Raw genomic sequence first — 12772 nt, forward strand, 5'->3', positions numbered from 1 at the left:
CCTCCAACTTGTCAACCTCACTGCACAACTTAGAGTCGTCAGCAAACTGGCTGAGGGTGCACTCAATGCCACTGTCCATGTTGCCGACAAAGATGTTAAATAGCACCGGTCCCAGTACCGATCCCTGAGGAACACCACTTGTCACTGGTCTCCACCCAGACATCGAGCCATTGATCGCAACTCTTTGCATGTGACCTTCCAGCCAGTTTCTTATCCTCCATCCATCAAATCCATGTCTTGGCAGCTTGGAGACCAGGATGTCATGCTGGTCGAAGACTTTGCACAAGTCCAGACAGACGACATTAGTTGCTCTTCCCTTATCAGTTGATGCTGTAACTCCATCATAAAAGGCCACCAGATTTGTCAGGCAGGATTTTCCCTTGGTGAAGCCATGTTGGTTGCCACCAATCACCTCCACATTTTCCATGTGCCATAGCAGAGCTTTCAGGAGGATCTGCTCCATGATCTTGCCAGGCACAGAGGTGAGACTCACCAGCCTGTAGTTGCCTGGGTCTTCCTTTTTTCCCTTTCTGAAAATGGGGGGGATGTTTCCCCTTTTCCAGTCAATGGGAGCTTCACCAGACTGCCATTACTTCCCAAATATGATGGAAAGTGTCCTAGCAACTTGGTCTGCTAATTTTCATCAGGTCCCATGGACTTGTACACCTTCAGGTTCTTTAGATAGTCACAAATCTGATCTTCACTCACCATGGGCGGATCTTCCTTCTCCCAGTCCCTGCCTTCAGCTTCCACAACTTGGGCAGTGCGGCTGGAGCTTTTGCTGGTGAAGACTGAGGCAAAGAAGTCATTGAGAACCTCAGCCATCTTCATATCCCTCGTGACCTGTTCTCCTGTTTCCTTCTGGAGAGGGTCCACAGATTCCCTAGTCTTCCTTTTATCACTGACATACCTATAAAAGTTTTTCTTGTTACCCTTGATGTCTCTGGCCATATTTAATTCTAAAACCAAACTTTCTCAGTATGCTAAGACTGTGTTTTCAGAGTCAGTAGCACAAGATACCCTCAAAATTTGCACCGCTTGTCAGGAAAACCTTTTCCAAGGGTTCTGGAGCTGCTGACCAAGTCAGAGCATCATGAACCATTTGTCTTTCAGCTTCAAACTCACATAAGCATTTAAGCCATCTTGGCTTAAATAAACATGACAAGCATGCTACTGATTTTGCTGCGGTTTGACATCGGTACAACTCCCTCCTGACTTAAAGGGAGTTTGTGACCATTTATGTCGTAAATTATAAGAAGGTTAATGAAAACGAGAGAAGGCACAGAAATCTCTGAGCCAGTGAGAAACGGTGCCCTGTCATTTCTCGTGTATGGATGTCCAGCGCTTCCAGTTTGTACTTCCTGATCTATCACCTCAAATTCCTGAGTTCAGTAAGTTGTAATAGTTCTGGTGGAGGGAGAAGAGGGGATATAGATGTAACATAAAGTGCTCAAACCCTTTTCTTTTCTTATTTATGTACACTGACCAGCTGATCTGTTAGAAGAGGTGGTGTGATCTAACACATCACCCAAGCCTTGGACCAGCAGGTTCTGGTCCCAACTTTTGTCTGACCTTAGCAAATCACTTCCTTTCTGGAAGATACGACCTTTCACTCAGACTCACTTTTCTCTTTCTGAACTGTTCTAAGAACACTTTATGATGTCTTCCAGCTTTAGCTTACAAGGGCTTTGCAGTTTGCCTGTTTATCAACCATTGAAGGTAAGCTTTGGGAAGCATGGACCACCTCTGAAGTTCAGGCTGCCCAAAATGGCCCACAAACAGGCTGAGATTTGAATCACTTAGACTTGTCTAACTTGTAATGCTGAAATGTCCCAGACTGGCTTTCTGTTTTGCAGGCTGAATGTCTGCATGTAAATGCCAGCAAAAATATAAAGGGGTGGGCCCCCTCCTTATCCCCGAAACCATCAAAGAATGCAATTAAGGGAAACTACCTTGTTTGGCCCCACTTGAAAAGAACCAGGGTTGCACTTTCATTCAGGAGGTTTAAAGCAGGCTAGAAGTTTGCAATATGGCTTGTGCTAGGGAATGGTTTGTGGGTAAAAAGAAGTGAGAAGCAGGCTGAATGTTGCTTTTACTTTCCAGGATGAAGGGAAGAGGATTGGATGTGAGTGTTTGACTGGCAGATTGGTCTGTAAGACTGCTTTTATGTCTCTATTGAGCAGGAAAGGAAGGAGGAAGGAGATGAAAGGAAGAAGATAGGATGGGTGGAGAAAGTGAGGAGTCCCGGGTGCAGCCTGGAAGCATCATCCTTCTGAAGTAGAAGATGGAAGAATGGCAGGAAAAAGAATGGATTTACAGCCTGACACCCCCACAGATGGCTCCTTGCATTTGTCCTTTTGCAGACAAACAGACCCCACTTGAATTATGGGCTATAATTCTATTTGTGGATGGTGGACGGGAAGAGGGGGGGAGGTTGCAAGAGCTGTTTGCTGGTTTATGACCTCCCCAGAAGCCCTTGATGGAATTCCAGCCCCATAACTCACAGCTGCCTCTTCTGGATCTAATTCACCGGAGATCTCTGATGTGGTAGTTGAGATCGAGTTCGGTGTTGTGCCTTGCCCCTGGTGGGGAGTTAATCAGATTGCCTTTGCTAATCCAAAGCAGGGCAGTTTTATGAGACAGTTCCCCTGGCAAGAGCATTCTGGTTTGGCTTGGGTACTGTGAAAGCAGAGAGCAGACTTAGGTACTGTTAATATAATTGGATCAGTGTCTGCAGCCTTCTTTCTTTCATAGTCATCCATCAGAAAGAGAGAAGAGTACAGGACCAGGGCCACGGCATGGTCATTGAGGTGACCCTGGTGTCTTGAACCCTGGAGGCTTTCCATTTGGTCTCCCTAGCGACATCAAGGGGCTGTAAGGTGCCTGCAGATCTGCCCTGTACAGCAGCTGGTTGGCGAGACCTAACTTAGGGGCACAAGGCTAACTGAGGATGTGAGATCTAGCTCATGTCTACGCCTGTAGACCCGTCCTGTAACGTTACAGAGTAGAATAGGTCCTGACAGTACCTCAGCGTCTGTACTCTGGCACTCTGGTGCTCCTCCAGCAAAGGGTTAATCAAAATGGACAGGGCAGCACTTACAGGACCAACTCGACACCGATCAGTAGTGTCTGAGGGACAAAGGTGGGATGTATGCCCTGGGATGTACCTGCTCCAGTGGATAGAGTCCTCTCTGGCATCATCTCTCTGCCCCCAAAAGGCTGTGTTTCAAAATGTAAATCTCACTTCAAAGCCAACCACAAGCATTTCTTAGGGCTCATTCTTTTGTTCCCACATACAAGCCCTGAACAGGTGAGTATCACACTCTCACAGTCACAACAGACTGAACCTTTACAGCAGCTTCTTTTTCAATATTCTATTACAAACACCTCCCAGTCCAGCAGACCCTTTCCCCAATATGCCTTTCTTTGGTCTAGCTCTCTATATTTTGCCCTGTGAAGCAACCGTGTCTAAGAGCATACACAGAGAGCCAGACTGGATGCAGTTTTATCCATGAAGGTAAAAAATCCCTGGTACATGCTCTTCCTAAACTGTGCCTGGGCATTCTCTGGGAGAGGGTTAGTTGGCACTGTCCAAAATTGTGCTGGGGAGCATGCTAACCTCTAAGCATCACAGACAATTTCAACATAGTGCTTGATACGCCACCTTGGCCTTCTTTTATTTACTAGCACAGATGTAGCCAGGAAAAGCATAGTGCCTTGTGGTGTTATCTGCTTGTCATGTTCCTACCCATAAAACGTTTGTGTGTCATGAATTGTGACTAACTGGTGATCTGCTTGCCTGTGTTGTAGGAACAAGCGCTGCATCCCATATGGCATACCGAAAGAAAGCTGGCCTGCAGAGATGTCTTGGCATCGTGTTTGGTTTTGGGAGTTATAAGGTCAGTGAGTACATTTCCCATTAGAATTTGTGAGAAGGCAGGAAATTCAAAGAAGCAAATAATAATAATAAAAATAAAACAATTATTCTCCTTTCAATTTTTTTTTTTACTTTGAACATCTTAGCCGAAGGCAAAAGAACAAATTGATTCCTGCTTTCCTCCCAAATGCTTGCTGGGTTGTGGGAACATACAGCACACCACAGAGGAGTTCAGGGCTCTGCTGTGTATACAGCAAGAGACATTCCCTTTCCTAAAACAATTACAGCAAGGAAGGTCAAAGCAGACCCGCTGGTAAGAGTCATCCCACCTGGCTTTAGAAAGGCATAGTACAACCATCCACAGCTGGACTAGCTCCCCCCATCCTCCCTAGGGTCAGCAAGAGGAAGCAAACATTTACGTTTGTCATTCACTGATCAATTTGAGCCATCGAGGTTGAAATGAGATGGATCGTATCCTGAAAGGACCCATTTTTCACTGGTGACCGTGCAGGGAGACAGGACAACTAGCACAGAAGAAAACACCCACAGCCACTCAAATAACTCCCCAGAACGAGAAGAGGTGATTTTGCAGAGATTCTGCTAAGATGGCTCTGAATAAAACCTCATTGATCCCTGAATTATTTTCTTGCCATGTAGTCTGCTGGCACACCTTGATCCTGAAGCCAGCAGGTCTCTACAGGGCAAGTGACTCAGAGTGATGATCCCCATCACTCTCGCCACTTTGGTGAGGATAATGAAGCTGAGGCTGAACACAGGGAAGAGAGAGAGTCTGTCAGTTCCCTTGCACAAGTGGTATCAGTAGGCACGAGAGAGTTGGTGCTGGAGTTACATTCTGCTGAACCAGAAAAAACTCCAGGAAGGGGACTGGTGAGGGGAACAGCTTAATGCAATGCAGGCGGCCGAACCCGTGACGTGTCAGCAAGCGGGTGAGGGAACTGGGAAATAATAAAGGCAAATTGAATGCTCTCCAGGTTGCTGGAAATAGTCCTTCTCAGCTGACATCTGGGATTGCTTTGGGAAGCCGAGTTGCAGACAGGCTCCTAGCTTTCCACTGAGAGCTGAAGACTGGCTCCTAGCTTTGCCCTGCCCTCTCCCCTGCCAGTTTTTTGAGGGGCAATTGAGGGATATTATTTACACGGAGGATGTCACAGAGCTGAGGCAAATGGTCAGTGTTTCCTCAGTGGAAGAGCTTGAAGGAGGTATGGATTGAGATGCAGTAAGGGACATCACCTCTCGTGGACAGCAAAAGCAGGAAAGCTTTGAAAATGCCTCTTTTCTGTAGCTTGACCATGGGAGAAACGCAGAATCATAGAAGCATTAGGTTGGAAAAGACCTCCAAGATCATCAAGTCCAGCCATCAACCCAACACCACCATGCCCACTAAACCATGTCCCGAAGTGCCACATCTACACTGTTTCTGAACACCTCCAGGGATGGTGACTCCACCACTTCCCTGGGCAGCCTGTTCCAATGTTTGGCCACTCTTTCAGTAAAGAACTTCCTCATGTCCAATCTAAACCTCCCCTGGTGCAACTTGAGGCCATTTCCTCTCATCCTGTCACTTGTTACTCAGGAGAAGAGACTGACCCCCACCTCACTGCAGCCTCCTCTCAAGCAGTTGCAGAGAGCAATGAGGTCTCCCCTCAGCCTCCTCTTCTCCAGGCTGAACACCCCCAGTTCCCTCAGCCGCTCCTCACAGACCTGTTCTCCAGACCCCTCACCAGCTCTGTTGCCCTTCTCTGGACACGCTCCAGCACCTCAATGTCCTTCTTGCAGTGAGGGGCCCAAAACTGCACCCACCATTCGAGGGGTGGCCTCACCAGTGCCCAGTACAGGGGCACGATCCCCTCCCTGCTCCTGCTGGCCATACCATGGCTGATACAGGCCAGGATGCTGTTGGCCTTCTTGGCCACCTGGGCACACTCCTGGCTCATGTTCAGCTGGCTGTGACCAGCACCCCCACAATGCAGCATGGACAGAGAAACACCAATGATCTTAGTGAAGAGATGGGAAGATGGCTCCTGCCTGCTTTGTAAATAACTGGTTGGCCTTGAATATCCAGCTTGGCCCATTTGGGAGATGAATAGAGGCATTTCAGTGGCTGAAACTGGGAGAAGTGGCTGGTGCCTCAGCACAGTTGTGCTGTTTCTGTCATGCACTTGCAAACACAGCCAACAGGACCTCAGCCAAGGTCTCTCAGGATCTCCAGAGCGTCCCAGCAGGCACCAGACTGATGCCCTGCCCGGTTGCAGACATATCCATGTCAGAGGTTTTTCTCCTCACTAATACTCTTGCAGCTCTCATTGAATCAACAGGGAAATTCTCCACTAAGTAGTAGCAAGCCTGCACATGTAATCCCCTTGAAAGCAAACATTTTGAGTTTACAGCTGACAACAGGGAGTTACCATAAGCCTGGTATCTGTTTGTTTGCCTGTGCTAAGTAATTGCAGCCCCATTTAACGCTTAGAAGAGTGTTTTTGTGGGAATAGTTGATATGTTTTTTCCCAGTCTTGGACCAAAGACAAGAGGAAACTGTGGTCCAGTACGTATCACATATGAGGTTTAGCTACAGGATCACAGCTCGGTCCCAGCCATGTCCTCCTGTCCTATGGATTCTCACAAACACGCAATACATTGCTGTGTCTGATTGCAAAAATAGTGAGTGGGTTGATTGGTACTGGGTAAAAATGAGCTGCAGAGACCCTAGCTTTGTCTCTGAGCTGCTGTGTGATTGTGGGCAACTCATTTCACCTCTTCATGCACCAGTTTCCTCCCCACCTCTTCCTGTTCCTGTCTGGTCTCACTGACATGGAAGCTGTTACCCCTACAGGGACACCCTCTGTTTATGCAATGTTTGGCAGAGACTTGGCCTAAAACTACTCTTGTGCAAATGTTAAGTACAACCACTTCGTCTGGAAGGAAGCTTTTGTGAGATATTTTAGTTTAGTATTAAAAAAAAGGCCCCGAAAAACAAAAGCCTTCATAACTCTTTTCTTTAGAGTTTGTTTTGTTGTTGATTTTTTTTTTCCCCTAAATAATACATTAATAATTCAGAATAGCTGAAATATGAAGCCCTTTGCACACAAAATTTTCTAGCATCAGTTCCTGCAATTCACCCTGCTGCCCAGAGGGGTCTGATGGGTAATACCTATACAGGCAACAGATTGCTATGACTGACTAACCTGCTGCAGAGGCATGCTGGCAGAGTGATGTGAGTCCTTTTGGGTGACAAGGGCTTTTCCTTTGCTGTGTCCCAAGGAGCAGCTGGACAGAGATGTCATTTCCATGGCTGTATGTGGACAATCTGTTGGCCTACATACTCTGTTCCTCTGTAGGTACCCAGACACTTGCTAAATGCTATCAGGCTGAAGCCTACTGCAAAAGCTGTCAGGGCTTCATTTGACTCCTTTCCCTTTTTTAAATCCACTTTCTTACTTCCTTTCCATGCTCTCCATCGAGCTGAGACTTGCAGAACGGAGTTCAGCAAAAAGGTGTTCGCTTTCCACAAGCCTTACATTGGCACCATGGTCTGAAAATCCCATGAAACCTGCCACCTGCCTCATTCTTCAGTGAGTGACAGAGGCTTAGCCCTTTGGGACATGGCAGGAGGTGCACCAGCTCTGGGAGTGCAACCTCAACTCTCTTTTCCTCTCTGCTGAGTGAAATGGAGGGCAGTGGCACAGGGCTGGCTGGGAGAAGGAAAGCAGCAGCAAATGCCAAGGGTGTACACAGGCAGAGCCTGGTAAGGATGACGACGCCACATGCCCAGCGAGGGATGACAGTGAGGATAAAAGTTTTGTCCCTGCTTTGTGGGGAGAGGGCGGCTGGCGGCTACGTGCCAGCGCTGACTGCTAGTATGCTGGGGGATGTGGGACACAAGGAGGAAGCAGGTACAGGGCTCTGACGTCCTTTGCCGTGTCTCACTGCTGTGAGAGGGGTGAATCATGAAAGATGGCAGTTTCAGTCGTCCCCACAACCATATCCCCTTTCCACCACCCAAGGGACCTGGCTCTGCTTATATCAGTTTGGCTTTTCAAGAGCAGGGTCAGAGAAAAGCACCTATGAATCTTTTATCTCCAGTTTGCTTTCAGCTAAGGTGTCTCAGGTCAAGACTCCTGTCCTTTGAGGTACATGACGAGGCTGACACGTTAAACCATGCAGACCCATGTCAAGGCAGTGTAAACCCCACCTGGGCTTGGCCAAGCCCATCATCAGTGCCAGGGCATCTGACCTCCTTCGTTAAAGACTTACCCTTTGCAACAGCTGTTCAAAAGACAATATCGTAAGATAATAATCATAAAACAGGAGAAGCACAGTAGTTGGGGAGCAGATATAGGAAAGGGAAAATGGATTTTCTTCTTTTGCTTTAAGCTAAGCAATGTAAAAACTGGAGTGTCCATCAGCTGCTCCTTCTTGCCCCGTGTGGGAGGAAAGCACGGGTAGGAGACAGGGGAAGGAGGGAGGCTGCATTTCTCACTGCCTGGGGAACACCTTCAGCTTTGAACACACATGCTGAGAAGAGAGACCATGCCTGACAGCAGGAGGACTGCAGATCTTCCCACAGGCAGCTGATCCTTCCCTCTGCCCTGAAGAGACATCCAACTTCTGCCTCCAGACAAAAATATAGATGCTAAGGACAGATGATTTCTCCCTATCTGCGTGGCCAACCACAACTGCTGCAAGCAGGGCTTGCCCCAGCAGCAGCTTCAGGCCTGGCCTGATATCCTGGGGACAGAGAATCAAGTGGGCTGGGGTGTTTTCTTCTCCACCTAAGACTATCTATGACCTTTCCAGGTTTGAAACCCAGTGTGATGACTGCTACTCTAATGTAAAGGCCAAGGAGTCAGAGTCTGGCTCCTGCTGATGACTTTCCTTTCAAGAGCCATAGGGTATGGTTCCTTCCTTAGCATCCCTGAATTCATGAGCTTGTTAATCGTCTTCCAAATGCACAGCTGGCGACACCCCAAAGGCAGATGGAAAGGAATAACCTGTCTGGATCCCACCTTTCCAAAGAAATTCCAAACAATTAATAAATGTGTTTTTGTGGGGGAGGGAAAGGGAGAAAGAGAGAAAGAGAGAGAGGACAAAAAAAGAGACAGAGAAGGCAGGTGGGAAGGAAGGAAGCAAGGGAGCAAGGGAGGGAGGGAGGGGTGGATTGGTGGAAGAAAGTTCTTCATGGTCATTTGTTGACATAAGCACGCTGATCCCCAAGCCTTTGTCCTCTGTACTATTTATAGTAACTGGGATATGCCTGGCTGGGATCCACTTCCCACCACACCTCACCGGCCCAGCCCATGGGCATGAATATGAAACCAAGAACAAAATGTCAACGTGTGTTGACCCTCCAGAGCACTAAGGAAACTTTAGAGCATGTGCTGTGGATGGTGGGAGAGCTCCAACCTGGGAGAGGGCTCCTACAGTGTAGATGTGAAGTGGACTTGCTTTTAGCACTTACATGGTCTCCAGTCTCATGTTTTCCCTTCACTTGAATTCCTTCTCTCTGGCTCCGTTTGGCCACAGGAAGCAGCAATCACAGCCTGGGGCATTTTTATTTCTTTATTTTTTTTAATAAACTTTATTCTATATTACAAATAGTTTTTTTTCTTTTTTGTTCTGGACTGCAAAATAGGAATGCCTTATATTTACATACACAGGTATACAATTAATTATAACAAAGGTACAGAAGCTTTGCCTTTACCAAGTAACAACGGGATTCCAATTTAAATAGTATAGATTTTATTTATTTTTTAACTAGGATCAATTCAAAAGAAAATCAAACCAACAACAACAACAACCTAAGAAAAAGGATCCCAACCTCCTTTCTAATGCTGTCTTGACATCTCTTTGAGGCTGTTAGTAACACTGTAGTGAAAGGATATGTCTTTACATTGATTTTGTATTTAAGGTGGAAGCTTTAGCAAAACAGAGAATGAGACTTCTGGGCTCATGTGTATGTCCAAGACGCAGGGTCAGACACTAGGAAGGGCCTGTCTTGTGACGTTAAGTAATCCAGTTGCCTCTCATCTTGATTCCTTGGGGAAAACACTGGGAGCATTTAGCTAGCACCTAATCTCTCTGCTTCCTTACCCCACTCTGGGCTGGAAAGCGGGTTTTCTCCAGGGACTGGAGAAAGAGCAGCATAGAAATTTTAAATAACACCAAGTTTCTCTTAAGATACTTCGGAAAGGTCTGCAAGCTTGGACATGTGCCTTGAGTTCTCCAGCTGGCTCTTGTGCCTCAGTCTGTCTGAAAGTGAACAGCAACCTTTCCTACTGGGAAATGCTGCCTTCAGAGTCAAGGAGCCATGCCAGACCACACCAGCAAGAGAAGGGAATGCTGAAAGACCCTAAATCTCCTGGTTTCCTCCCTGTTTTCCACACCCAGGTTCACTTTACTGAGCTTCCCTGCACACTGCTCTCTGCTGTGAGCGTCTTTGAGGTGATCTGTTGCCAAGCAGAAAGAATTTCTTGAGGTAAACTCTCCATTTTTAGAACAGAAGATTAAGACACAAAAAAAAAAAAAAAAGCCGATGGACAAACAACAACAACAACAACAACAGAAATCACACACGTGACAGGTTGATTAGGCTAAGCAGCTTTATATCCTCGCTGGGGTTTTTTTGGTGGTTTTATTTTTTCCAAGTGTAAATCTTTTTTTTTTTTTTTTTTTCTGTTTTTTTGGACATCATTCTACAAATTAATTCATTGCTGTAAGCCGGCCCCTTGGGTGCTTCTTTAACAGTGTAGTGAACTGAGCCAACCCAAAGAAAACAAGCTCCGTTTTCAAAGTATTCTCCGCAAAACTGTTATCCTGTGCAAGACAACACAACTTTTTTGGAGGAAGGGGCATAGCACAGTGGCAGAGGTGAGAGAAAACTGCAGGTCTCCAGGGGCCAAAAGATGCTCTGAAATGGGAACCACATTGGGCGCAAAGAAGGAAAACTCAGGCTGTGAATGGTCGGGAGGATGAGGTTAAGTTGCTTCATCAGTTGTCTGCTCCACAGCATATCTAGTTGGCAAGAGCTAGGACATCCCAAGACCTGTACCTTCGCTGGAGGACAACTCTTTTACTACTCATCAGATGCACAGAGCAAATTGTCCTGGCGTCACTGAGGCTACGCCAATACTTCTCTACCCAACAGCTGTCAGGGTGAGGCATCTGCTATGATCATGTAAGTGATCATAGCTCCCTAGTTTGGAGAAGGAGATCCATTCCTGGACTCCCCTGGTCAACCCAGGAGAGGAGGTTATCAGAGGCTCAGAGGAGTTTAAACAAGAACACTGATATGACAGCTGGATTTTTATACTGATTTCCTCCTTCAAGGTGGTGGGGGTGTGCGAGGGGGAGGGAGATGCAAACTGTGTTCCTGGATGCAATTTTTGGTGAGATACTCAAAAGCAACAGAAACCTGGTGGGACCACAGTGCACATTTCTACGCAGTGCCCTCTGTCTGGCTTCTGCAGCTAAACACTGAATCAGGGAGAAGAAATGACTTAAACACACTTTGTTGGGACTGATGGGGTTCCGGCAAAGTGCTTATATGGTCACAGCATCTTCCCACATCAGCAATGGCCACCGCAGAAAGAAACAGACTTCTGTGTAGGAGCAAACCTCTTACACACTAGAGCCTTCCTCGGGAGTTTGGGAAGCAGGACCAGTTTTCTTCCTCTGTCTCATTCCTTTTGCAGCACCAAGCAATATTTCCACACTATCGGACGAATGTGCTTCATGAGTAATTTTCTACAGGCTGCTGGGAAGCATGAAGCATGACTTGTTTTACTGATGCCTTGGTGACGTGAAAGAGTAGTCCTGGTCATCTCCAGCAGCCCAGACTTTTCTTTTTGCTGTGAGATGGTCCTCGGACCTAAGTGTCCTTTGTGGAGACACAAATGTATGCCCCACTAAGAGGAGCCCTGGGACTCAGTCCTTTCAGATTTCCAATCTTCCTTTGGAAGAGTCTTCTACATAATAGTGTCTCTTTCCAAAGCACTTCACAAAAGCCTCGGTGAAGGACAGACCTATATTTTGTATTTTGTCTCACTTTTAAAGAATTGTCCTCTTGATATTAGCTATTTTATGCTTGGGTTGCTACATCATAGGATTCTCAGACTTTAGGAAATGTGGAAGGGGTTTGTAGTCTTTGTGTTGGCTGACCCAACAGTGAGACTGACCAGTGTACTCTTAAAACTCGATCTACCAGTTTCCAACAGCATTATTAAAAATAATGATGACCATTATGTGATTTACTTGGTCTCTTCCCCTTCATGATAACCACCTTCCCGCAGGCTAATGCACAAGATCTGGAAACTTTGGTAATCACTTTTCAATTAAAGCAAATACCAACCAAAATTCTGCTGGTAAATCTTCTTCATGTCATAACAATTTTTTATGGTCTCCAGTGTCAAAGAGGTACGATAAGACAACTGCAGTGGTAAAAATGCAGATGAGAAAATCGGCATAGCCCTCTTACGAAACTGAGCAAGGCTGGTGGAAGCTGGATTGGGCCAAACCTTCAGATATGCTCAGGACAGAAGGAAGAGTGGGAAGAGAAGGACTGGGTCATGCTGGGAGAGGAAGATGCCCTTGGGTCGCTGCATTTCTTCTTTTCAGTAGTTCAAGCTCTAACAATCTCTAACACCTTCTTGCAGATAACATGCAACTTTTCCCACAATAGTGTTTACTGGAAGGCTCAGTCTCCAAAAGCACATGACATGATGGATTATGTGTCAGAGCACTGTGTCATTGATAGGTGAGTACACTCACAGGGAGGACACAACGTGTTTGCAGAGGGACTGTTCACCTTTCATTCCTCTAACGCAGGTGCAAAATCCCAGATCGAACTCTGTGGTGAAGAAACAATCTTAGCTCTCTCAG

Source organism: Leptosomus discolor, chromosome 1 (genome assembly GCF_034619465.1).
Source record: "Leptosomus discolor isolate bLepDis1 chromosome 1, bLepDis1.hap2, whole genome shotgun sequence".
NCBI classification, from domain to species: Eukaryota; Metazoa; Chordata; class Aves; order Leptosomiformes; family Leptosomidae; genus Leptosomus; species Leptosomus discolor.